Below are 20,798 nucleotides of genomic sequence, written 5' to 3' on the forward strand. Positions count from 1 at the left end.
TTCTTCAAATTGGCGACGCCTCCGGGGTTCAGGAAGGATCCTCTCGCATCGATTTCCAATAAGTGTCTCTGCGGAGCAGAATAAACATAGCCCGTAAAGCATCATCAGAAGCGGAGGGGCACCAGAGCCAGACATATTCAGTTATTATGGAAGGCACTCATCGGTATTACGTCTCAGTAGGAAAAGTGGTGCCATGGGTGGTTCGTCCAGTCGGTCCAGTCTGGGACTGTACTCAACATTGCCCACTGCTGTTGCTAATACTGCTCTGTTAGAATATTCTAAAGACGATATTCTGTTCTAACTATATCAGTTAGGAAACTGCCTGTAGCTGGTAGCGAAAACTGCGTCTTCGTGGTGGATATATATATGAACACGTGGATGTAACTTTAAATATAAGCAACACCGAACAACTAGTTAATGAGCAAGTTCGAGCAAATGCTTGTTTACCTAATATAATAAATTGTATTTAAGCCCGTCATTTTTCGGGGCCGTTCAATTTAAAAAAAAAAGAAACTTTCTTTCGTGCTATCATGTGCCCAATGTACTCGTTGCTGAAAATTGGAGTCCGTCCACTTCAGACGAAGAAGTCACGCGTTGATTTAACTTAAACTGGAATGAACAAGCCACAACCCAGTGTCTCAAATAAAAAAGATGTCGAATAGATACACCGCAACAAACGCATTAAAAAGTTCCAGAAGATGTAACCTGAGGGAGACGGTGGAATGTAACAGTTTCGACTTCAAGCAGGATGAATTCGGGATAACACTTGATGCTGCTGACTTAGTGCTCGACGTGGCGGCACATCCTTTTGATGTGACGGTTGTGAGTGGGTGCATCCCTCCGCAGAGAGGAAAGAAGAGCAGCATCTTCACCTTCACGCACGGCTGGGTGCACGCGCGCGTCTGAGGACTCGGCTGTTTTCTCGAGAACTCGCGTCGAAGTAGACGCGTGGCATTTCCTTCTGTTTTTGTCTCGCTTCGATTCACCAGAACCTTGCACAGAGGAAACCGCCTCCCGCATGAACTTTGTGCCGCGAGGTCGGTACTTTTTGTTTCTACAGTAAGACTATTGTTGTCGTGGAGATTTTTCGAAAAGAATTTCCGCGAACTAGTTTTTTATTATTATTGCGATAGAACGTATACATGGACACTCCAAGCGGATTTCTGCTCTTGGTATCGCCCTAGCTGTCACCGTCCCCGCCGATGCCGTGAGGTTCCGTATAAAGTCCAAGGGCGATAAAATCGGCACCGCGTGCCGTGTCTGTACGTGCGGGTGAAAGCACGCGAGGTACGCGCGTTTTCACGGAAAGAAAACGCACGGAGTGAGCAAACGTGACGTCTTGTCTCGCGCGAAAGGCGCTGGGGGGGGGGGGGGGGGGGGGGAGTTGTGCCTTGCACCAACTGCATATTTTGTGACCGGGAGCAGGGGGCACTCGTGACTTACTCTCGCGCGCGAATAGAGAAAACAGGGACGGCAGCGTGGGAGGGAGGGGGGTGCGGCTTCTACTCTGCCAGCAACTGCGTACTTGTACCTTGCGCCACTGCGGATGGTTGCGCGCGCCGTATCTTAAAAACGATCTGCAGACGGCTTCTACCTTTGTACGCGGTGTGCTTTCGCCGCTCAGTTGCCGCTGAAGCGATAGACCACACGAAGGTTACTTCGCTCGCTGCTGCTGGCGCGCTTGCTCACGCCAGCATTTTGACAGCGAGTGTCTGCGGTGATCGAGTGTGAGCTGTTCGTGTTTGCTTGTGCGCGGTGACACCATGCTTGTTAATTCAGTTAGTAAGCGAATGTGTCTAAGCTTATACGGCCGAAAAAATACTAACCTTACTCCGCATTGATAGAAAATTTATATCGCAGTGGCTAGCGGAGCGGGCTTGGGTTCGATCCCGGCGGGAATAGGGCATGTTTTTCTCCTTCCCGGCGATAGCTGCTACGGGCATCGGACACCAATAACGGCGGCGGCGGCGATCGCCAAGCGAAACCGGTATTAGAAGGAGCCCGTAACAGCTGACGGTGTAAAAAACTCGCGCTGCGCGGCGCTGTTGTTGGAGTTCTCGGCAAAATTATGCGTACGTGTCAAATGACCCATTGAGCGAAATGCAGCTCCACTAACGTGAAACCTGGGGAGGTGCGAAGCATGCAGTGATGCTCCGCTAATGGGCTCATACTGCCTTAAGCAATCGCTCATAACCCCGTAAACACGGCCTCCCGATTACGACGACAGAAGAGAAGTGAAATTCTACGCTACAATGATGAGCGGCAACGCACAAGACGACGACGACGAACGCGGGAGCGCTCGGCACGCGGGACGCTCGGCACGCGATCGTGCCGAGCGCGTGCCGTTTGCTTACCATGACTACGACAGGAGACACCGACAGTCGTTACGTGACGGCGACGAGAGGAGACGCCGACAGCCCAAGCGCATAGGACCCTGAAGTGATGCGCGCGCGCAGACAAAATCGCTCGCAGTGCAATAAGGTGGTCGCACAGCTCAGTTGCATTTAAAAAGTGCAGCCGTAGACTGGTGGCCCCTTGGGCTAATGACCGCCACGTACACTGATTGCCACGCCTGAAAAACAGTGGCCGTCAAAAGTATATGATTTATACAGGCGCCGCATTTCAAGTCTTCAAATCGGCACTTTTCTTTCTTCCTGCTTACCTATACTCTGATTGATCAATAGATTGATTGATTGAGTGATTGATTGAGTTATTGATTGATTGATGGTGTATTTGTAATGTTTGCAGCCATAAGCTTTAGGAAATGCATACTTATATTGCTGGAAGGCCTACGCATGAAGTTCAAGCAGGCGGGCACCTGCGCTTACAGTAAACAGACTCCTTCAGCCAGCTACCTTTCTTTCTTACGGTACACGTACCGCAAAGAATGTGCTACTGACTAGGCCATGCACTTTTTGAGTGCTTAAAGCCGCCGCAAACGTGGAGTCTAAGCTTGCCTTATTTTCGCTGCGTTGTCTCTTTCTCTGCAGGCTGCTTGTAACCTGCTCTAACACAGCCTGGTCACTGCGCACCATCTTTCTCTTTCTTTCTTTCTTTCTTTCTTTCTTTCTTTCTTTACAGCGTTGCACAACTTGTGTTTCTTTACAGTTGCCATATTCGGACAAAAGTGAAACTTTAGCTATAGACCGTTTCATTGATGGCGCCGCCATTTTGCTGCCAGAAAGAGAGAGAAACATTTATTTAGATCATCGAGTTGATCTTGAGGACGAGTGGGTGGTGTCCTCATTCCAGGACTCCGGTGCCACGCTGGTATGTGGCATCACGCTGGAGGGTGCACAGCGAATGTGCTGTTGGTGACGAGTCGTAAGGTTTCTCGTTTCCCTGAGCGGCCAAACAAGATTTTACGATTGGGAAACTTCTTAGCGTGTCATTACTAAGCTTTGAGCGTCGATATAGCCGCAATATCGAAAGGCGACGGGCCTAGAGGAGCTGCCACATGCTCTGCCCGCGATCTAACTAGGAGGCGAGTCAAGTCTCAACATTGTCGATACCTGACATACGTGCAACGAGTTACAATTGTATGTCTCGCTTTAAACTCTATTAGAGTATCACACAGGTTAGAACAATCGTAGGTGTCTGCGTGGGCCATTTGGTGGGATGCAGCAGTGTGTTTCCCAATCCTTATAACTAGCGAAGCTCCAAGAAAACACGTTTTGCTAACTTTCATGGTCCTAAAGTTTTCGCGGTACAATTTTCCGAGCATTATTTACGTGACACCTGAGCATAAAGCTTCACAATATCAATAACTCTAAGATCACTCGGACCGGAAGGACCGTTACCATGGGTTTCTCAAAAAAAGTAGTTATATTGAAAAATAAACATTATTATTATTATTATTATTATTATTATTATTATTATTATTATTATTATTATTATTATTATTATTATTATTATTATCAATCAGACTTACGTTATGCGTTAATTTATTTGGCTTCAAGAATATTGGCACTATGCAAATGTTAATAATTTTCTTGAACATTTAGCATTTTTGTGCACTTTTTAGACTTTCTAATTAGCGGCCTCGTCATTTTTGTCATTTGCTCGCTTACAAAAACAGATATTCAGTTGCTTTCAACCTGATTCTGTGTGCAGGCTGCGTGAACGTGTGAGCAAACTTCTACTCTCATGAGAACTCCTTTCTTGCAACATCGACTTGTAAAGATTTCACTAGAGTACTGTAGGTAGAACCCATTTATTCCTACATTGATGATGATGATTATGATGATATACCTCTGTCATGGCTCGCACCCACTAAGGGGGATAGGCCAAGAACCGGGCGGCAGTAGGAATGCTAAAGAAAATTCATATTTGAAACAAGGAAACAAGAAACGCCAAGTAAAAGACAAAAAAAAGGCAGATGTTGCAATAACTAGATTACCATGTGAGCGAGCAGTCAGACTAACTGAAAATTTGAAAGTGAAGAGCTGTTACAACCAGGGGGAGGTAATATTAACAAAACAATTTGGAGAAATCAATTTAGGTGATATGAATGCATTTGATGTGTAGGATACAAATACAATAATTAGCAGGATAATCGTTTTGTTTCAGTTAAAAAATTAAATACTGCGCAACACACGTCTCTGTGACTATAGCCTAGTGCTGAGGCCCCAAATGATAACAATACTGGTTACACTCTTCCGTCTAACCTCGTCGTCTTCTTCACTTCTTCATTACTACGCTGGCGATGTGGATCTCCACACACTCCCAATCGGCTGTCTTGGCCCCTACGAAGATAATACGGTTGCACATTCCCAATTGAAGCCTTTTCAAATTTTTCACTGGGTCCTTGGTAGTATATGGTCTTCAGCAGTCCTTGCTGTCTGGCTGTCTTGACGACATAGTAAGGTCCCGTAAAGGGCGTTTTCGAATCAAGTCCCTTTCGGACCAGAAACCACGAATCTGGTTCAATATCCGGTATCTTTGTGCTGTGTCTGCGGTCAAAATTTTTTTTTTCATTGTCACTCTATATCTTAGTCGCTACTGAGAAGTCTTGGGATGTTCCTTCAGATTATTTAGTTTCACTAAGCCCAGTTCGTGATCCGCTGGCAGCCATGAGCTCGTGCCGAATTCCGCAAAATGTGGGCTGCCTCCCAGGCTGGCTGTATACCATCTGTTGTGAGGCGCGACCGACTCCTCCTAGGGCGCATTTCCAGCCGCCTTTAACTTCGGGGTAGAATCGTGTGTACATCTCCGAATCCCTTATCATTCGCTCTGGAAGTTAATTCGCTTCCCGATGGTAAGGTGCTGCAAAATGAAGGGTGATATTTCTTTTCTCTGCCCAAAGTCGCAGTTTCTCGCTTTTAAAGACGGGGCCATCGTCTGCGACCACGACTCTGACCTTCTTGAAGAGTTCACGTTCCAGCAATGATATCCCGCAGTTTGCATCCTCGTTTCTCAATTTGGCGGCGACAAAACACGTGCACTCGTCTACGGCGACAAGGAATGCTTGCGTCTTCCAACTCCCTCACCATTCTTTTTGATTTCAGCGAAATCAAGATGAACAACCTCGAAGGGGTATCGGAATGCTCTGGCAAGACCATCCTGTCGACTGCGCCAATGTAAAGATTTCCCTAGAATATTGTAGGTAGAGCCCATTTATTCCCACATTCTTCTGTCTAACCTTGTCATTTTCTTCTGTTCTTAATTAATACGCTGGCGATGTGCAGCACCACAATACTGCTCATTGGCGTTGAAATTGCTTATACGCTTGCTCAAAGCAGCGCTAGCATCCATTTTTTTCACCCTATTGTGATTGTGAAACAACAGTGCTTATGCACTGATTACATGTACCATTCAGCTCTATTTCGAAATACGATTACAGACCAAATTTTAGAGTGCCAATTCGTGATCCGCAAAATTTTGTAACCAGTTTAAACAGCGATTGAGATTTTTTTTCTCTTTTGTTCGACCTAGTCCTGTATAATCAGTGCATACAGGTTTTCGTGACGTTTCATGACATACCGGCGAAACGGCTGTGGGCCAAACATTTCTGCCCAGTCGCGTAAGGCTAATGGCAGAAAGGAAATAAAACATTGCAATAGATTTAATATACCACCACAAAATTCACAAGTCGGTTTCATTGTCGCTATGACAACACACACAGAAAAGCCTGGTGGCGGCTTTGGATATATAGTGATCTATTATATTGAGAGTACAGCGCCAAATCTCAAATAGGGACGTAGACAAGATAAGGGCGTACGCCAACTTCCAAATTAGGTTTCATTATCCAACGTGCCAAATTTATACGCTGCAGTGAAACAGCTATGTGAAAAACTAAAACTACCGACGACAGAAGCAAGATTAAACAGCGACAACTAAGCATGATAAATAAAACATGTATTAAGCACTTGCGAGATGATGTTTTGAAGAGTTTTCGGCAGAGGTTAGCAGCACATGCGGCTGCGCCCCTGGATTCGAACAAACCTCAATAATTCACAAAAAAACAGGACCAATCCTACCCTAATTATAACTGAAGCAGAACATATGGCGCGGGAAAAGCGTGTATGCGTCAGTAAGTCATGTATGGCCCTAGCGGAGAAAGAGCTCAAGTATGTGGGGAGCAGCATGCATGGACGGCGATATTGACGCGACTGTGGACTTTGTTGTTTGACCCTGGTTTGCAGCTGTGTTCACCTGTCCTTTATCTTTTTCATTAGTATACTCACTTGTATCCTTTAATCTTGCTTCCGTCGTTGATAGTTCATTTTCTTCACATTGCGGTTTTCCTATTTTGTAAATGTTAGGCGCTCTGGGAGATAAAACCTCATTTCGAGGTCTGCGCTTGTGATTTTCCTGTCTAAATGTGTCTCCTTCGGTTATTACCAAATATCTGAGGTATATATAAGTCAATGTTCTTGTCATCATTTGCCTTGAGAAGTCGTCAATTATTTGTGAACTCCTTCAATTTTCTTCACAATAAAAGGCCGATTCTGATCGCCGATTGACCTCTAGTACCTCAGCCTCTCATTTTGTATGCGGTCGTTATCACTGTAATCCTACGCGTCATATTTGCTAAAAGCTGGAGGCGATAAATATACGCGGATTTCTACAGGCAACAACGAGGACCTCGCCAGGCACGGAAATATCGAATGGGCGCAAGAGGACTGCATATTGCTTCCAGGCGGCAGAAGGGTAATCTACGAAAGTGGTTTTCGTTGGTCGTACTCTTCCGAATACACAATTGCGCAGCTCCCCATCCCCACTTTCGCTATGAATGCTGTACACTTTCGCTTGTATTTCAATGTTGGTGTTGCTTCTTGGCAATCAAGCCAAACTTATTTTACCCTTATCGGGTACTGTAGCAGTGGCTAAAGTTAAAGGGAAATTGAGACATCCACCCAAGTGTAGCAATTTGCTACAATGGAAACCCAACCGGGTTCCTCGAAAGAAAGCCTCGCAGTTGAAGAAAAATTCGTCCTGGTCCGGGACTCGAACCCGGGACCACCGCCTTTCTGGGGCAGTCGCTCTACCATCTGAGCTAACCAGGCGGCTAGCAGATGGCAGACCGAAGTCGAATTTGTCGACAACTCGAAACAAAGGCAAGTGTATCACGTAATAGTTCAGCGGAAATCCGCTAGGTGGAGATAAGTAGGTGGATGTCTCAATTTCCCTTTAACTACTTATCTCCACCTAGCGGATTTCCGCTGAACTATTACGTGTAGCAGTGGCTGTTTCAGAATTCACATAGTTCTTTTTTAAAAATAATATTAGAATACGTGAGCTTTTTTAGGCCATTTTCGTCCTTCTAATGCTTTGAAATATAAGGTATAAAAATAAAATAGCTTCAATAATACCGTTACTTGGAGAAAGGGTAAATATTCAAGTAGGGCAAATTCCTGGAATGCCGAACTCCTATTGTTGAAACATTTGCCCTTGCTAACGTAATATTTCGTAAAACGACACAACTCAAGAAACAATTTATCTGCGATACTTGGCAGTAAGTGCTCTATCTTTCATTTATTTGAAATAAATTTTCAATGCTTACCAAGCCTTTGTCAGCGCTGTATAGAATAATAAAAAGAAGGGTAAAGCTTTGTCTTTGTTCGGAAAACTTATTTTTTACCATTGTATCCTTCATAATTGCACCGGTTCTAAAGACTCGCGCAGATCATATTGATTTATTTTCTTGTTGGACAGAGGCACAGCTAACGCCGCAGCCCATAGCTAATTGAAAATAATTGTGCCATTGCCAATTCAAGCTTAATTTACTTTGATACAATTTTGCAAACCTCGCTCGTAACCGCGCACTCTTTGCCAATAGACTGCCGCTTTCGCTTGCCCCACCCTGTGCTTGCCCCACCCTGTGCAACGAGGTGGTGCCGTGGGAGATGGAGAGGTCCACGCTTGCGACCGTGGTCACGTTCTCATGTGGACCAAACTTTGGCAATACTCGGCGGGTCTTCAGCACCTCAAAAGCACGGCAGTGACGTCTTAAATCAGTAAGGGCGCGCAGTTCTTCCTTTGATATAAGAAAATTGTAGACATCTTCAGCGATGCCCTTCAGGAGATGTCCAACCTTATGTTCCTCAGACGTGCCAGTGCTGACAATTCAGCACAGTTTTAATACTTCTTCAATGTGTGGGGTGCATGTTTCCCCGGGAAACTGTGCTCTTCGCGAAAGTGCATGCTCAGACTTCTTTTTAAAAGTGAGTCCCCGGAGCCGCTCTTGATATCCTCAACGAACCTTTGCCACGTGGTCATTGTGCTCTCGTTATTGTCGAACCAGAGAAATACGGTTCTGGTGAGAAAGAAAACGACGTTAGCAAGTTACGCCGTTGAGTACCACTCATTGTGACCGCTTAGTTATTGATTATATTTTAGCCAGTCGTCAACGTCCTCATCAGCTTTACCGGAAGAGGTACGCGTTTGCTTCTGATGGAGCCTGCAGATGACTTGCCTTGGGCGCTCACTGTCATCTTGCATGCTTGTGTCATGGCTGCCGCTAGCTGCTTGCGGGACGCTCATGTCCGTGTCTTCAGGCGGTAGTCCGAGCAAGCGCCGGCTTCGTCGGAGGGTGCGTAGAAGAAGGTTGTTCAGAGAAATTACCCCGCACTTCCACTAAAGTTGTTACGGATGAGATTGGTTTATTTACCAGATCAACGAGGGGGCGGGCAGAGACGAGATCGCAGGCAGTCAGGCGTTTGCTACCCTGCACGCAGTTCTTCAATCTCCTCTTCAATGGCTCCGCCGCGCAGTGTAACGATATGTCCAGCATCATCGTTGGCTGAAAGTTTTCTTAGGAACAATTCTAGTGTAAGAGTTTTCTGTGAATACGGGTCCTGGATTTTATGTCAACATTCGGCTCCTGCTATCATATATCCGAGGGGCTGAATAACGAAGCCAGGATAACATGAAACCTGAATTTTCGAGCTGCGAAACGCTTTCTTGTGCATGTATACAAAAGAACATGCCAATATGAATAACAATAGCGTCAAGAGTGGGTCTAGGATATATTTAAACAGTTCCTTAATTTTTGTTTCTACTCGCAGGCGTCCATGCCAAGAATTTTTTTTCCTAGCAATAGGATTGTTTTAGGTGTAGCTTCTTCTGGGGTTACAAGTAATGAGGCTGTGTGAAATTATTTTCTGAACCGGGGAGCAATCTGGGAATCCGCTTCACTTAGGATGTCTCAATGGTAGCATTTAGTATGAAGGAAATAAACCTTCTCTGACCAGCTCACCAGCATGAGCCTATAGGCACTCAGCATAAGCTGAAATACAATGTGACCATTTGCCAAATTTCGAAAGCAGTGCCTCTGTCGATAAAAAAAAATTGAGACGTAATCAAGGCTTCAACACAATCTAGTGCCAAAGCAATGTACCACATTAGAAAAATATACAAAGGTTTCTGGTCACTCCCGAAGTCAAAAGTTAACTGACGTTTTGAAACCAATAAGGCTTCTTTGTTCACAATGCCTCCCGAAATGATCATGACCAGCAAGGATGGTTCGACATGGTGCTTACGTGTGAGATGGTAAAACACCATGAATAAATTTAATGCGATTGCGCCTTTTTTCTCACGCTTAGGATCTCGTACACGCCTTTTGTTACGAAAATACCAGAAAGAAGTTGCGCACTCTTTATACTATAGTATACTATCAATCAGGCAATCGAGAAATCTGAAGAGTACAATAAACCTCTGTATGTGGGTGTCATAGATTATAAACGGCATTTGATTCAGTAGAGATGCCAGCAGTGATACAGGAATTGCGTAATCAAGGAGTAAAGGAAGCATACGTGAATATGTTAGGAAATATCTACAAAAACTCCACAGCTACATTGGTTTGACACAAGAAAAGTAGAAAGTTACCTATCAAGAAAGGGGTCAGGCAAGAAAACTAATATCTCCAATGCTATTCGCTCCACGCTAAGAAGAAGTAGTCAAGCTCTTAGACTCGGAAGGCTTAGTAGTGAGGATCAACCGCGATTATTTCAGCCCCCTTCGGCTTGCAGATGACATTTTCCTGTTCAGCTACAATGGGGACGAATTACAACAAAGGATTGAGGACCTTAACCGAGAAAGTGTAAGAGTTGGTTTGAATATTATTATGCAGATGACAAAGATAATGTTCAATAGCCTGGACAGGGAACAAGATTTCAGGATCGCCAGTCAGTCTCTAGAGTCTGCAATTGAGTACGTTTATCTAGGTCAATTACTCACAGGGGACCCTGATCATGAGAAAGAAATTTACAAAAGAATAAAATTGGGTTGGAGTGCATACGGCAGGCATGGCCAAGTCCTGATTGGGAGCTTACGTACCACTGTCGTTGAAAAGAAAAATTTGCAATTATTGCATTCCACCAGTGCCGACATATGGGGCAGTAACTTGGAGGTTAAGAAAGACGCTTGAGAACAAGTTAAGAACCGCACAAAGAGCGATGGAACGAAAATGTTAGGCCTAACGTTAAGAGACAGGAAGAGAGCGGTGTGGATCAGAGCGCAAACGGGGATAACCGATATCCTAGTTGACATTAAACGAAAAAAAATGGAGCTGGGCAGGCCATGTTGTGCGTAGGATGAATAACCGGTGGACAATTAGAGTTACAGAATGAGTACCAAGAGAACGGAATGGCAGAAAACTAGGTGGCGTGATGAAGTTAAGAAATTTGAAAGCGTAGGTTGGAATCAGCTAGCGTAAGACAGGGGTAAATGGAGATCTCAAGGGAGAGGCCTTTGTCTTGCAGTGGACATAAAAATAGGCTGATGATGATACTAAAAAGCGCCACAATCTGATAAAATTTGTAAAAACGAATTCCGAATGTGAAAATTATATTCCACGGCCCCACAATACAGCATTTCTCAGAACCTATTTGTTGCTTTGGCACGTTAAAGCCTAATGGCTCACACTTCTGGTGAGTTGAATCCACTAACAAGAGCATTTAAACCCTCCGGTTCAGCCACGTAGGGTACTCCAGGTTTAGTTGATGCAGTAGCGACGTCTACTCTAGAATTGGGCTTGACTTCATGTCCTTTGATTACATTTATTCCAACGCTTCTAAATTTTAACACACTACTGTTTCTGCCCCTAGGCCGTTCACTTTGTGGAATCTGTTTTTGAACAAATCATGGCACACATAACAAATTTGGAGTGGCTGTTGTTGTACCATGTATGAGGGGAGATCAAAAAGTTTTGTAACTTGGCTATAACCAAATATCTGACAGTGATCTCTCTCTACCTTTTGTTTAGGTCATCTCTGTAGCCTAGCAAGGTCTGAATGTCAAACCTTCGAGTTCCTTACTCGGGGCGCTATAACGTAAAATGATACCAAACTGTTTTGATTCCAATTTCTGTAATCAGCCTCCACGATTGGTCAAACCATTTTCGGGCCACTCCCAACTTCGCCTGTCTGTCACGCGACGTCACGAAAACCGCGATAGCTCCCCATCTGATATAACGTGTACAGATTAGGCATGATTAAACCGCACAAAAAAAATAATTCTGATTAGACGCCTTTTCCCCATTAGCCCTCTGCTATAGGTCCAATGTTTTCTGGCTACGCCCACTTCGCCAGTCTGTCACACGACCTCACAAAACCGCGAAAGTTCACCACGTCAAAGTGGTGAATTTTCGCGGTTTTGTGAGGTCGCGAAAATTGTGAGGTCGCGTACGCGAAAAAAAATGCATTATAATGCTGAACAAAACTGAAAAATTTTTCTGAATTACCACAGACGGCCCCGTTCCGAAAGGAATAGAAGATGGCTGCCCGCCGATCACTCAGGCCCTCGCAACTCACACGTGCGGGTGAGCATGTATTTATTTGCGCATGATAAACCTTCTTGTGTGGAAGTAAAACGTTATCGGAGCCCTTTCGGCATGTATTGGACATCGCTCTGCCAACTATTCCTTGCTGAGGATCCGTTTTAGCGGCATTCTTATCCTTCCGTTGCACGCCACCGCGGTTTTCGACCAGCCACCGCAAGCTAAGTAACGCGAAGCGGACCAATCGGCGAAGCCGGCACCACCCTCTTCATGCGGTTATCTATTTTCACTGTGCTGGCTCGACCCCATCGAAACACTCTCCACTAGAGTGTGCTCCTCGCCTCTTGTGAGCCAATTAGACAAGAAAAAGCGCTGAGTGTAGACAATGCTATTGGTTTTGAAAGCGAACAAAGGTGACCTTCTATAAACGAGGAGAGTGTTTGGTTGTATTGTTCAGACAACGCTGCGGGTCACCGCCCGATGCTTGCGTCGGTGGTTACGCAAATTTGACGTCAGATGCTCCATTTTCCGGCCGACTTCTCTACATTTTCCAGTAATTAAACTACTTCTTGACGTCAGAAATTTGGAATCAAAGCAGTTTGGGATCATTTTACGTTGTAGCGCGCTTGGTCTGCATCAGTCAGTCAAACATGGCGTCCTCCCACGATTTCAAGCTCGAGTACCGGAGCGTTATCAACTCTTTGTGTAAAGAAGGAAGTTCCGCCAAAGAAATCCACAGTAGGATGGTGAATGTGTATGGCAGTGAATGTCCTTCATATGCTACAGTGACTTGGTGGTTCAATGAGTTTAAACGTGGCCGTGTGCACGTGGAAGACGACCCAAGGTCAGGGCGGCCGACCACTTCAACAGATTTGGACCATTCAGCCTCAGCAGAGAGCCTTATCATGAATAATCGCCGAATCAAGGTGTCCTAAGTTGCCGGAGAATTTAATATTTCTTATGGCAGTGCTTTCACAATCATCAATGATGTTTTCGTTATGTCGAAAGTCGCGGCACGATGAGTGCCACGGAACCTCTCAGCGCAAGATCGACACCACCACGTGCATTCATCAAGGGAACTTTTGCACCTTTATTCAAGCAACCCAGAATATTTTCACTCCCGCCTTGTGACTGGGGATGAGACGTGGCTGTATCAGTGGGACCCAGAAACAAAACAGCAGTCTATGCAGTGGAGGCATTCGGGGTCCCCTCCAGCGAAAAAATTCAAGACCCAAGGCTTAGGGAGGAAAGTGATGGCGACACTTTTTTGGGACGCAAAAGGAATCCCGCTGATTGAGTATCTCGAAAACAGTAGGGCAGTTACAGGCGAATACTATGCTGATGTTCTTCGAAGAGTGCGTAAAGCCATCGTAGAAAAACGCCGAGGATTAGTGACAAGAGGTGTCCTCCTGCACGACAACGCCCCGGTTCACAGGTCTCGTGTTGCCCAGGCTGCCATTCGAGAGTGCGGTTTCCAACGGCTGGACCACCCACCCTACAGTCCCGACCGGGCCCTGGCTGATTTTCATTTATTTCCGAATTTGAAGAAACACCTCAAGGGACGGAGGTTTGGTGACTTGAACTCGCTTCAAACTGCCGCAGAGGAGTGGCTTGGCAACCAGGAAGAAAGTTTTTTTTTTTTTTTTTGCAAGGTATGAAATGTCTTCCAGGAAAATGGGAGAAGTGCATTAGTGTGAGGGGAGATTATGTTGAAAAATAATTATTTTTTCCGAGATCGGCCAGTTTTCCTGATACGCGAGTTGCAAGACTTTTTGATCACCCCTTGTGTTTCAAAAGAAATCGATTGCATCAAGATGGTTGAACGAACACTTCTGTTATGCAACTAATGCATTCGCCTGGTATCAAAGTTCTGTGCGAAGACTGTTAACCCATTGATATATTTACACTGTTCACAAGTATGTAATGGGTGCCCTTATGAAAATTGTTTTCGAATTTTTCTTGAGCTCCGAATTCTCTCCTTATGAGTTATCAGAAATCCAAAAAGAAATGAAGGCAAGATGTGTTACAGCATTAGCTTAACAATGGGCACTCATCTGAGAATACACACAAGATTTTTTTTATGGAATACTAAGAAGACTTTATATCTGGTGCTTTATGGGTAAAATCAAGATGTATTTCAGCATTACCTTCACAACAGGCATTCACTACTGAATACACCCAAGAATTTCTTGGTGGAGAACTAATCAGGCTTTGTATGTGGTCCCTTATGTGTAATTTCAAGATAGCTTTCAACTTTAGCTTCTCATGAGGCATTCACTTGAGAATACACGCAAGGTTTTCTTGGTGGATAACTAAAGAGACTTTGTGTATGGTGACTTATGGGTAAAGTCAAGATGTATTTCAGCATTAGCTTCGCAGCAGGTTTTTACATTAAAATACACATAAGGTTTTGCTGTTGGAGAACTAAGAAGACTTTATAAGTGGTTCCTTATTAGAAAAATTATGACGTGTTTCAGCGGTAGCTTCAGAACAGCCATGCACTTGAGAATTCAGACGTCTTTTTGATGGACAATCTATACTAATTGTAGTAACCTAAGCCAGGCACAAGGTGTCATTGCATATTGTAGCTTCAGTAAATTTTTATTTAATTTTATAAACAACTACGATTCATTCATTAACGCAGTTTAGCGTGGATTTTACAGGCAACTAATCTACGGGCTTTTAAACGCATCGTTAGTTTAGGAATGTTGACGATATATTTGTTAGAACGCACCTCGAGCCACCGCATGATCGAAATCATCCCGACATAACCGCAGCTGCAGCAATGCGGCAACTCCTGTTTCTTTTATTTTCACTCAAAATGAATAGCAAAATGCCTCTCAAGCTCAAATGCATGAAGTACATATGTCGGCAGCCACTAGTACCGAGCTGGCGCCGGTATTATTCCCTTCAACCACAGATTATACCTATCTGAGACCTAGCGAATCGGTGAGGTCTCAAGCATAAACAATTCTGAGGACAAAAAAAAAAACATTGTATATTTCAAATATAGTATCGGTAGTTTCAGATCTTTCCTTCCTACAATAGCTTCTCAACGCTTATGAAACGGTGAGCAACAACACCGTGTTCTTTAATGTGGTATCAAATATTCTAGTTTCTAGCTGTGAACTGTGAAAGTTGCCTTGTCTATGCGAAAAAGCCAAACAGCCGCGTGAACTAGGTAAACTATGCGGTAACTGCCATGTTACGGCGCGTCGTTGTGGTAGAGTACTGTTTGGAGATGGCGAAGTCAGACGGTCGAATCCTAGTGGTGGTATGGACGTTAGATCAAAAGCCAAGTAATAATAAGTCCCAAAAGCTATTTTTTTTTCATTTTCTATGCGTTTTTATCAATGTTTTTATTTATTTCAAAGTTATTAGTGCAAATCCTGCGAAAATGTATGTAAAATTCGTTACGTGTAACACGAAAACTAATGAACCACTGAAACGAACTGCTCATGCGCACAAATTAGGAGCACGTTAGAAACACGAAAGAAACTCGCACATCCGATAGCAACAAGACACACGGTGGCCGGTTTCCTCTTTAAAAACATCACGTACTCGAAAGGAAATTCACAACGAACTCTAAGAAAACTGTGATGAGTTCGAAGGGAAAGAACATTAGCATTTAATCAGGCACACATACAAAAATCTCATAAGCGCGGTACGTCTACGATGCGAAATAAATACGTTTATTATTTTTTATTTTAGTCAATTTTTTTACGTTCCTTTTCCTGTATAGGGGAGCTTTCGGTGTCACACAAAATGTTTCCGCCGGCATCGGCTCATTTCGTCAACAAAAGATAGCTTTCCAAGGCCCGAATCAAAGCAAGTGCTGTTCTACTATTATTTACAAACGTCCCCACAACAATTCCATCCCCTCGCATCCGCTTGTTCATTTCTATTCCTACCTCAAGAGCATGTGCCGTGCAGCGAAGCCCTATTGTTCAGCTGCAGCCACGCTAAACATAACGATTCTTGCGCTTGGCTTCACGTATTGCTTACTTTAGACTTTAGTTTATTCGCGTTGTTAGTTTAGTTTTATTCGTGTTTTAGTTTAGTTTAGTTACTTTAGTTTCATTCGCGTTGTTATCGCGCAGTCCAGCGTGCTACACTTGCTGTAGATGGTGCCGTGTTGGGAATGGCCTGGGCAGAAGCGTAATCGATACTCGTGAGGCCTAGCTTCCTTCAATGTTTCTGCCCGTGAAGGATCACGGAAAAAGTGTCGTGGTCGTTTTCTTTATTTTTGCAGGAACGTTCTGTAATGTGGAATCGGTAAAACGCAACGTGTGAAAGAGAATTTACAGATTACGGCTAAATTAAACCACGCAACAATGTTGTTGTCTATTCGAGTGCAGTATGCACAAGGAAACTTTTATTTCACAATCATTGATAGTTGTGTTTGAAAGTAAATTCGGGTCTCCGACGCAGGTTGCGCTGTTGGTTGTTCTTTGACAGTGGAGGCCCACGCCACAACCTCATGTCGGCGTTCACCTAACACCTTTAGCCTGCGTAGAAAAACCATTGCGAGACATAGCTTTCAACACGTTCTCTGTAAGTGATCCATCTCGGCCGTCAAAGCGGGCCATAGTTTGGTGAACACTAAACCGCGTGACTGGGCAGGCAACAGTAGCATGCTGTGGTCATTGCCCGAAACTCACCAACCCAATAGCTTAAGCAGTCTCCACAATTTTCCTCGTCATCATCATCCTTTATCAATGCCTAAAGGCCCTTGTTGGGGTAATACACATAGGAGAAAGCCAGAAAGATAGTCATGCGATGTTCTTATTAAAAAAATGAGCGCTTAACTGGATACAACTTGCACAATGCAGTGCAATACTACCACAAAGATTACAACTACAGCTGCCTACGCAATTCTAGTAAATATCTATTCTAAGGCCGATAAGCATTGGAACAGACTTTTAGGAAGTGATATTCAGCCAACCGTAAAACATTTTATTGGCTTTACGTGCCAGTTAACGATGCCTTCCGATACATTTAGGATTTCTTTTTAACGGGAAATGAAGAAGCAGGAGGTATAAATTCACACATATGTTTGTTCGTATAAGTGCTATTTCCGATTTCACGCCGGCTTTCACTAACAATATGTGCCCCATCATGCTTGGCCAGTACCTCCATTTACGGAAAATTTTAGCGCAAGTACATTTTGTGAATACAGGCCCAGATACTCCCGCAAGTGAGATAGCGCAAGTGAGATAGCGCCGGAGGCATTACTTTATTCCTGTCGTGTCCCACAATCGCATGAGACAAACAACCAGGCACATGCGCACACTAAACACGTTATATGCAAAACAAATGAAAGGTTGTTCTGACTGCCGCATTTATTGTAACAGTGAGACAGAGAGTAAACCTATATTGTACACTGGTCGTCGTTCCATCGCAAACTTGCGAAATTCGCACTAGCTGTCCGCGTACATAACATCATTTCTGCGATATTACACATCAGAGAGACCTGTGTTTTTTTGTGGCTGCATAATAGACTATCTTAGTTTAATATAGCAACTTAATTGCCTAACACAATATTTCAGAACCCATTCTTGAGGCCTGATGTCTCCAGATTATTTTCCAGCCTTTTTATGGGATTTTATGCATACAGCGTAGCATATTGACACAACACTAGCTCCGGCCTCAAAAGACGTTTTTAATAAGTGGGAAGTATAACAATATCGGAATAAATGTAATTCTGTTGCAACAGATGCCGCATTAAGATGACCCTATTTGGTCATATTTGTTCTGGTAATGCTGTGCTTTGTTCATTCTGTCGATAACTCTTTTATCGATCGAGAGGAGTTGTTTTCTCTTGAGTTTTGTTTGCTTGAAACTGAAAGAGCGGTCTTGTGTTCTTTCTACCACACGACCTTTCGGTTGCACTCCCTGTAATACAATGTGCAGTACATTTTTTTTTACTTTCTTTGTTTCTAATTCGAGAACAATAACTTCTCTGCATTCTCTGCTTGTGCGGCTTGCACGTCTTCTGCTATTCATCTGGTATTGCAATTTGTTGGGTCAACTTCATCTGGCCAGCTTCACTGTTGGACCAACTTCGTCTATCCTTGACGACTCCAAGATATGCCAGAACTGGAAATCTGGAAGGCAGTTTTGTAGTGTCGCCTTTTTCGGTGCTATTCCTTTTCACGCTTCATTATTGGTCAGAGCGACGCTTGGCCTGCATTATAAACTGTATCAGCCGGCCATGAACGGGGGACTGTTGAGTGAAAGGTATCGCTACAAAACCGCGGCCTTGATCTCCTCGTTGAAGATTCACCTGGCGATTCGTGGAACAAATTATGTGAGCCTGCGAGCAGGTTCGCACTCCTAGCCAGGCGCAGCCAGGAGTGAGCACACGCTTGTGGTCTAACCTCAAGTTTCACGTGCTTCGAGGCTAGTTGAACGTTCAAAACTAATAAACATTAGAGATACCCGATGGTAAACGGCACCAATAAGCAGTCTGTCCAAAGTTTATTACATAGGCGGCTGGCCTTGGCTGAGCGTGAGCAGACGATAGGCAGCTTCTACCGGAAGTACGTAATGCTTATCGAAATTTGAAAGCCAATTTTCGCTTACTTCAGAATGTTTATTTACCCGCATCAATAAATATACACAGTAGCAGTAGGAAGAAGCACACTTATAACAAAACACCCTTCTTGATTGATGTCAGCTATTGGCCAATAGCAGCCGCGTATGGGAATATGCTATATGACAAAATATAGTGCCCGAAAAGAGTGAGGAGTAGGCTTTTGTTAAAAAGAGAGTGCTAGAGACAAAGGTGACTTCGCGCTAGAGCACTGCACGGGCTCGGGCTTACCCGAAAGCCCGGGCCGGGCCGGGCCGGGTAGAGCAGTTTTTTCATGGGCTCGGGCCGGGCTCGGCCACAGCGTGTGCTTTTTGACCCGGGCCCGGGCCGGGCTCGGGTTTTTTCTGGTGGTGTGCATGTAACGCGCAGCGACTTATTCTCGGGCGTCTCAACTCTGAAAAACATGTATTTTTTGGTCTCGGGCCGGGCTCGGGCCTAAGGTAAAGGGGTGGCGGACCAGGCCGGGCGGGTAACGTAGATTATTTCTACGGTTTCGCCATAAAATTTTTGATCGAGCTCGGGCGGGCCGCCCAACGTAAAAACAGGCCCGGGCCGGCCTCGGGCTGAAAAAATCGGCCCGTGCAGTGCTCTAATTCGCGCACCGATTGCGAGCTCCACGCGCCGCGCACTACTGCAAAATTTGGCAGAGTTGTTCAAGCAGCATATGCTGTCAGCGGACTGCGTTACTTAAAAAAACCTGAAGGGTGATTCAGGACCCCTTTAACAAACAACAATACTATACCAGCATCCGGGCCCGAACTCACAAAAACTTCTTACGCTAGAATTTGACGTAAGAAAGAATTTTAGCTAATCCGGATGTCAGACATATCATTAGGGAAGACGGCCAGCCAATGGCAAAGCGAACTTACGAAAACAAAGCTTTGTGAATATGGCCCCAGATTTCTTGGTAAAATTAAATTATGGGGTTTAACGTGCCAAAACCACGATATGATTATGAGGCACGCCGTAGTGGGGGACTCCGGAAATTTGGACCACCTGGGGTTCTTTAACGTGCGCCTAAATCTAAGTACACGGGTGTTTTCGCATTTCGCCCCCATCGAAATGCGGCCGCCGTGGCCGGGATTCGATCCCGCGACCTCGTGCTCAGCAGCCCAACACCATAGCCACTTTGCAACCTCGGCGGGTCAGATTTCTTGGTAGTATAAAATATATATGCCCTTGCGGTACGCCTTCCAGTGGATGCGAGAGGTGTGACTTGTCGCAACAAGATAAAATTGAGCGCTCTATCTAACCAACACCAGACAGTGCAGCGATTGTTACGGGTTGCGTCAGCCAATCAGAAAGCAGGGCCAGAAGAAGGGCTTTTTCATTGCCCGCCTCTTATCGCCCTCCACCTGGCACCAACTGAATGGAAGCGTCGCAAAACGTTTAGTAGCACACAAGTGAGTAGCCCTCTTCTCTATCGCGCGATGCGGGATCTCGTTACTGATTGACTGACAAGAGCCCTAGCCCCTATCACGCATTTGCTGAGACCGTGCACAGGTACAGTCGGTACTTTTGTAGTCAGACGCAAAGATGCAGATCTGGGATGTTGATAACTTCAGACAAGACTAGCAAAGCTGTTTCCTTTATCAGCCTAGAATAAAGAAAAATATTTTGCGGTTTTAACGTACTTAAAGTGCAGAGTGTGTCATGAGGACTCCGTTATAATTGTAACTACATGAGTTTCCTTAACGTGCACTCAAAACACGTTACACGAGCGTTTTCGCATTCCGCTCCCCACCGGATTGTGGCAACCGAGTCCGGGAATCGAACCCCCTACCTCTTCAGCAGCGCTACGCCATATCTATTGAGCCACAGTGGCGGGTCAAGCCTAGAACAGATGCTAGCGCTAGCTGCGTATATGGTGGAAGTTTTATCTCGCGACTACAATGAAATACAAATATTGGAAGCACTAATAGTGTACTTCATCATTTTGATATTTTTCTATTATCATCCGTGTTGTTTGGTTTATTCACTCTA

At 44.7% G+C, this 20,798-nt stretch overlaps 1 non-coding gene across 1 annotated transcript; it reads right to left on the reverse strand.

The window, feature by feature from the left end:
• Positions 1 to 7,433: 7,433 nt before the first annotated feature.
• Positions 7,434 to 7,508, reverse strand: Trnas-aga (transfer RNA serine (anticodon AGA)). The gene has a single exon. It is a non-coding gene; the product is annotated as a tRNA-Ser (tRNA).
• Positions 7,509 to 20,798: the final 13,290 nt, after the last annotated feature.

The sequence above is a fragment of the Dermacentor silvarum genome, chromosome 8, assembly GCF_013339745.2.
Source record: "Dermacentor silvarum isolate Dsil-2018 chromosome 8, BIME_Dsil_1.4, whole genome shotgun sequence".
In the NCBI taxonomy this organism is placed as follows: domain Eukaryota; kingdom Metazoa; phylum Arthropoda; class Arachnida; order Ixodida; family Ixodidae; genus Dermacentor; species Dermacentor silvarum.